We start from the raw sequence: 6,018 nt of genomic DNA, 5'->3' as shown, positions 1-6,018 counted from the left end.
AGTAGCACCATCCTAGAGACCAAGCCCTTCAACATATGGGCATTTGGGAGACATCTGCCACTCAAACCATAGCAGCTTGCACACACAGTCATAGTTCATGCCCTTCCAGACCTTGCCAGCCTAATAGCATCCTTGGATTAAATTCCATCCTGAAGTTGGGTCATTTTTGTATCAGGCCTGCTGCTTTTGACAGTGGTAGCCACTTTCCCTCTAGATACTCTGGGCCATGAAATGTTGCTAGGTAGCTTATTCTGGATCTATATCCTTCCATCTTCATTGATTAGAAGGCCAATAGCATTACATTGCTTCTCCAGTAGAAGCTACAATCACAGGAAATGGTCACTAAGGCAGTATGGGCAGTAACACTTCTTTTACCAATGCTTTTCTCTGGCCCCATCTGGGGAGATAAAGTCAGAATTTAATGCCTAGGTTAGCAACACATGAAAAATACATTCCCATGTCCCTCTCTTACATGTCTTAAGTTCTTTCCTCTTTGTCTGCGGTGATGGTAGATAAAAGCACTGGCTGCTCTTCCAGAGGACTTGGGTTTTCTTCCAGTAACCACATGGCAGCTCACAACCATACATAACTCCAGTTCCAGAGAATCTGATGCTTTCTTCTGTCCTCCATGGGCAGCAGACACATGCACGAGGCACAGACATTCTTGCAGACAACATACTCACACACATAAAAAACAAAATAAATTCTTTCCTCTATAGTATGTGAAGGAAATGTCAGGGCTTGGCTACATTCAGTACAGAGCCCTCTGTTCACTTAGCATGGTTTGTTGGAGTCAGGGAAGAGTGCTGGCAGGTTCTGTTAGTTTTCTGACATTGCTGTGACCACAAAGCCTGAGTGAATTGACTTCAGGGAAGACTTATTGTGGTTCGTGGTTCCTGAGAGTCCCATCCATCAGTGCACAGAGAGCATGGTACAGCAGTTCAGTTGATGGCATGAGACACACATGGTGGTGAACCCAGAGTTCAGGGCAGGAGCCAGCGGCAGGTGTAACCCCCAAAGCCCTTGCCTTTGATTGCTTCTACCAGGGTGGCTCTATTTCCTACAGGCTCCACAGGTTCCCAAAAACAGCACCACCAGCGAGGGGGCAAACGTTCAAAACTGGAATTTCAGATTCAAGCCACAACTCATGACAGAGGTTTCAACACTTACACCAGCCATGAAATACTTTGGCCTGGGAGTAAACCTTCCATCCACCTTAGATTCCATGGCATGTGCCTGCATTGAGGCACAATGCACCAAGTTTGAAAACCCATAATACTCACCTGCTTTTAGTGAACCCCGAGACAAGGACAAACTGCAGCGTCTGAGCCAGACAGTCCAGCATCACTGAGTGTGTGGAGGACACGTGAAAGGACAACCTGTCAATGAAAGGACAGGATGTCTGGGGGCACTGCACCCTTGAAACGTGGAGCTGCGCAGGAATGAAGTAGCAGTATCCCAAATTATTACGCGTCCTGTGGGGAGTTCTGAGCTCCTGAAGCTTTCCACCTGGAGGACGGGAACTGCTATGGGGTTTGTTCTTCGGCTGTTTCTTCTTTCCATTCCAACTGGATGGAAAATGCCTATAGTGACTCTGTTTTAAGTTGGAGTATTTCTAAATCTGCATCAACTCCCGACAAGCCACAGTCTGCATATTAGCTTGTGTACTTCTGGTACTCACTTTGGCAGCACATATACTAAAATTGGAACAATGCAGAAAAGATTAGCATGGCCCCTGCACGTGGATGACACGCAAATTCGTGAAGCGTTCCATACTTTTTTCTTATTCTTTTTTTCTTTTTTCTTTTTTTTCTATTATTTTTCTTTTGTCGTTTTTTTTCTTTTTTCTTTTTTTTTCCCTGTTTTTATCTTTTTTTGCTTTTTTCCCCTCCTCCTCCCCCTTCCCTCCCCTCCCCTCCATCCATACCCCCCTCCCTTTCCAGGCCAAGGAGCCATCAGGGTTCCCTACTCTATGTTAAGACCAAGGTCCTCCCAACTCCCCCCAGGTCCAGGAAGGTGATCAACCAAGCTGACAAGCTCCCACAGAGCCAATCCATGCAGAAGAATCAAAGCCCAGTGCCTTTGTCCTTGGCTTCTCAGTCAGCCTCCACCGTTGGCCACATTCAGAGAGTCCGGTTTGGTCGCATGTTCTATCAGTCCCATTCCAATTGGAGTTGGTGATCTCCCGTTAGTTCTGTGCCACCGTCTCCATGGGTGAACGCACCCCTCACGGGTGGGAAATGCAAATCAAAACAACTTTGAGATACCATCTTACACCTGTCAGATTGGCTAAAATCAAAAACACCAATGATAACCTTTGCTGGAGAGGTTGTGGGGTAAGGGGTACACTCATCCATTGCTGGTGGGAATGCACACTTGTGCAGCCACTTTGGAAAGCAGTGTGGCGGTTCCTCAGGAAATTCGGGAACAACCTACCCCAGGACCCAGTAATTCCACTCTTGGGAATTTACCCAAGAGATGCCCAATCATACTACAAAAGCATTTGCTCATCTATGTTCATAGCAGCATTATTTGTAATAGCCAGAACCTGGAAACAACCTAGATGCCCTTCAGGGGAAGAATGGATGAAGAAACTGTGGAATATATACATGTTAGAATATTAATCAGTGGTAAAAAACAATGACATCTTGAATTTTGCATGCAAATGGATGGAAATAGAAAACAGTATTCCGAGTGAGGTAACCCAGACCCTAAAAGATGAACATGGGATGTACTCACTCATAATCAATTTCTAGCCATAATTAAAGGACATCGAGCCTATAATTCAGGATCCTTGAGAAGATAATAAGAAGGTGAACCCAAAGAAAAACATACTTTTTTTTAAAAAAAGAGTATTTTGGGGCCTTACCAGAGTTGTCTAATTGTTCCTTCTGTTTTATAATGGATCACTGGTGAGTGTGCCCAGTTTTCAGTTACAGTAGCTGGTTTATGATGGACAGTTCAGGACGCCTAGTCATTTATTGTCCCCACGTGTGATGTTTACTTCTATCAGGAATAGATGAGCTAAAAATGGCTTTTCAAATGAAGAATGGTGGTAGTGTGGGCTTCTTCCAAAACCAGCAGTGCTTCTCTGCAGTATGGGTCTCCAAACAACACCTTTGGCGGCATACACACATCCTGTGATGCTGGACATCCTGGCTCAGATGCTCCAGCTTGTCCTTGTCTCGGGGGTTTACTGAAAGCAGGTGAGTATTATGGATTTTAATAGCTTGGTGCAATGTGACCAAATGTGGTTTGTCACATGCTGTATTTCTTTGTGATGGATTGTGGGAAGTGATGCCACTTCCCTTCTCCATAGAAAGGATTTCCAAGTGTGCCCCAGGCCTCTGGACTCCTTGAAACATCAAAGAGGTAGGGCCCTGAACTTTTATAGGATTTATTTGCCGTCCTTTTAATTTTATTATTAGTCTAATTTGTTTGCATATGAGGGCAATTGCTCACAGAGTCCAGAAGAGAGAGTTGGATTCTCCATAACTGGAATCACAGGTGGTTGTGAGCTACCTGACATGGGTGCTGGGAACTGAAATCCATCCTTTGTAAGAGCATGTACTTTTTTTTTTAATTTATGTGCATTGGTGTTTTCCCTGCATGTGTGGGGGTGTCAGCTCCCTTAGAACTGGAGTTACAGACAGTTGCATGAGCTTCCATGTGGGTGCTTGGGAACCGAACACGAGTCCTCTGGAAGAGCAGTTCTTGTTAACAGCTGAGCCATCTCTCCAGCATGCACTCTTAGGCACTGAGTCTTTTACTGGACACTCCACACAGATAAAGGAATTACAACTCGACCTGTTTGCATGCTTTTACAGCAGCAGCAATAACTACAACACAGATATTTTGGGGCTGTCCAAACTAAGCTGCTCAAGATGTTATTTACAGGCACTGTTTATATTAGCAGTAACATTGAAGCTGGGCCTTGTGCTTCTTCCCCAAGCTTCACAAAAATTAGGCAACAGGATTCTGTGGGTCTTTTGGCTTCTGCAACTGGCCAATGTCAAGTCCATGCATCTCCCCTGCGTCCTCCTCTATAATTCCTAAATGTTCTTGTTTGAATCCATGTTGGCTACCTCATGGCTACCACCAAACAGAGGGGAAGTAACCTTTCCCCATATCCCCTTATGGGTTATATTGTTTATGATTTATTAACTTGATATGTCATGTGGAAGGAAGGTTTTTAAAAGATTTATTATTTTTTTAAATAAAGAAAACAAACTATCTTTTTTCATTATACATACCAATCCAATTTACCACTCCCTCCCCTCCTCCCATTACCTCCACATACCCTCCCACTCCACCTCCCCATCCACTCCTCAGAGAGAGTAAGGCACATTGCTCTGAGGAAGGCCCAAGGCCCTCCCTAATATATCTAAGCTGAGCAAAGTATCCATCCAAAGAAAATAGGTTTTCAAAAAGTCAGTAAAAGTAGTAGGGATAAATCCTGGTGCCACTGACAGTGGCCCCTCATTCTGCCCCAGCCTTGCAACTGTCAACCACATTCAGAGGGACTAGTTTGGTCTATGCTTGTTCCTTCCCAGTCTGGCTGGTGTTGGTGAACTCACATTTGCTGTAGGAATTCCTGCAGCCAGTAGCCTTTAAGTTACCTGCCCACTTGGGCATGGCCTCATATACTATATATGCTGATGTAAAGCATGAGTATGGTCTCTCTTTTCCAGCTGCTGGATTTGGTTGCTGTTCCCTGTTCAAGCAGAGGATTTGATCTGTAAGTCTACCCCTAAATAAATAACCTTTTATTACACTCAATTTTGAGCTAGTGTGGGATTTCTTTTTTAGTGTCTCTCTTCACACATTAGCTCAGGTAGACTGTTTCAGCGGGTAAACCCATCATGGTCTTGACATCTTTGCTCATATTCTCATTCCTCCCTCTCTTCATATAAACCATGTGTGTGTGTGTGTTGTGTAAATGTTACACAACAGACTAGCTAATAATAATAATAATAATAATAATAATAATTGTTTTTATAAAAGTGACGGTAATTTGTGTTTAAAGGCTTTAACGGGTATGTTTCCCTTTTGACTGAAGGAAATCTTTTCTTCTGTTCATGTCATTTGTTTATTGCTTGAGTTACAGTATGTGAATACTTAGAAAGATGTTCAGGAAAAATGGTACATATGTCTTGCAGTAACGTATTAAAAGCACTAACACATTGACTAATTAGCTTAAGTTCCACCTGGAATGTTCCTGTAGTGCAGGCTCTGGTTTCGGCTTTAATAGTCAGTCCCTGTCTTCCTACTGCAGAGTGAGGAATGTTGCTTTTGTTTCTAGTTTGCTGTGTACTGCCTCCTGCTGTTTTACAAAGTGCTAAAAGAAGAACTCAGCCCTATACAACCTGTTGGCAAATTTATTTGTATCAACTTGGTAGTCTGTCTCTTATTCTGGTAAGTATTGCGTGCTCTTAAATATTCTTTTTTTATAAATGCCAATAAAACTGTTGTTTAAGGGAGTTTTTAACAGTAATGTGAAGACAATGCCAGACTCAGTGGTCCCAGCCCTTGGGAAACTGAGGCAGGACCACCAGTTCAAGGCCAGTCTGAAGTAGGAAGATGTTCTTGGGCTGGAGAGAGGCTCAGCAGTTAGAGTTAGCTGCATATCCAGAGGACCCTAGTTTGTCCCCAGCAGCCATGAATGGCGACTCACAACCTCATGTCACTCTAGTTCAAGGGCCCTGAAGCCCTCTTCTGACCTCTGTGACACATGCACATACTTGCACAGTCACAATCCTCTCTCTCTCTCTCTCTCTCTCTCTCTCTCTCTCTCTCTCTCTCTCTCTCTCTCTCACACACACACACACACACACACACACACACACACACACACACAGAGACACACATAGCAATTTTTTAAACCCATCCGTTTAGCTTTTTTAAGATTTACAAAAATGGCTGTAAAGATGGCTCAGCAGATAAGAGCCCTTGCTATTCTTTTGGAGTATCTGGGTTTAGTTCCCAACACCAACAAAGTTAGTGGTCACAACCCTCTGC

General features: G+C 43.7%; 1 non-coding gene across 1 annotated transcript; it reads left to right on the top strand.

Moving 5' to 3' along the window:
- Positions 1-1,673: 1,673 nt before the first annotated feature.
- LOC119802412 lies at positions 1,674-1,780 on the top strand. The gene has a single exon (XR_005283424.1). It is a non-coding gene; the product is annotated as a U6 spliceosomal RNA (small nuclear RNA).
- Positions 1,781-6,018: the final 4,238 nt, after the last annotated feature.

This window comes from Arvicola amphibius, chromosome 15 (genome assembly GCF_903992535.2).
Source record: "Arvicola amphibius chromosome 15, mArvAmp1.2, whole genome shotgun sequence".
In the NCBI taxonomy this organism is placed as follows: Eukaryota; Metazoa; Chordata; class Mammalia; order Rodentia; family Cricetidae; genus Arvicola; species Arvicola amphibius.
This window is presented reverse-complemented; position numbering and strand designations above follow the sequence as displayed.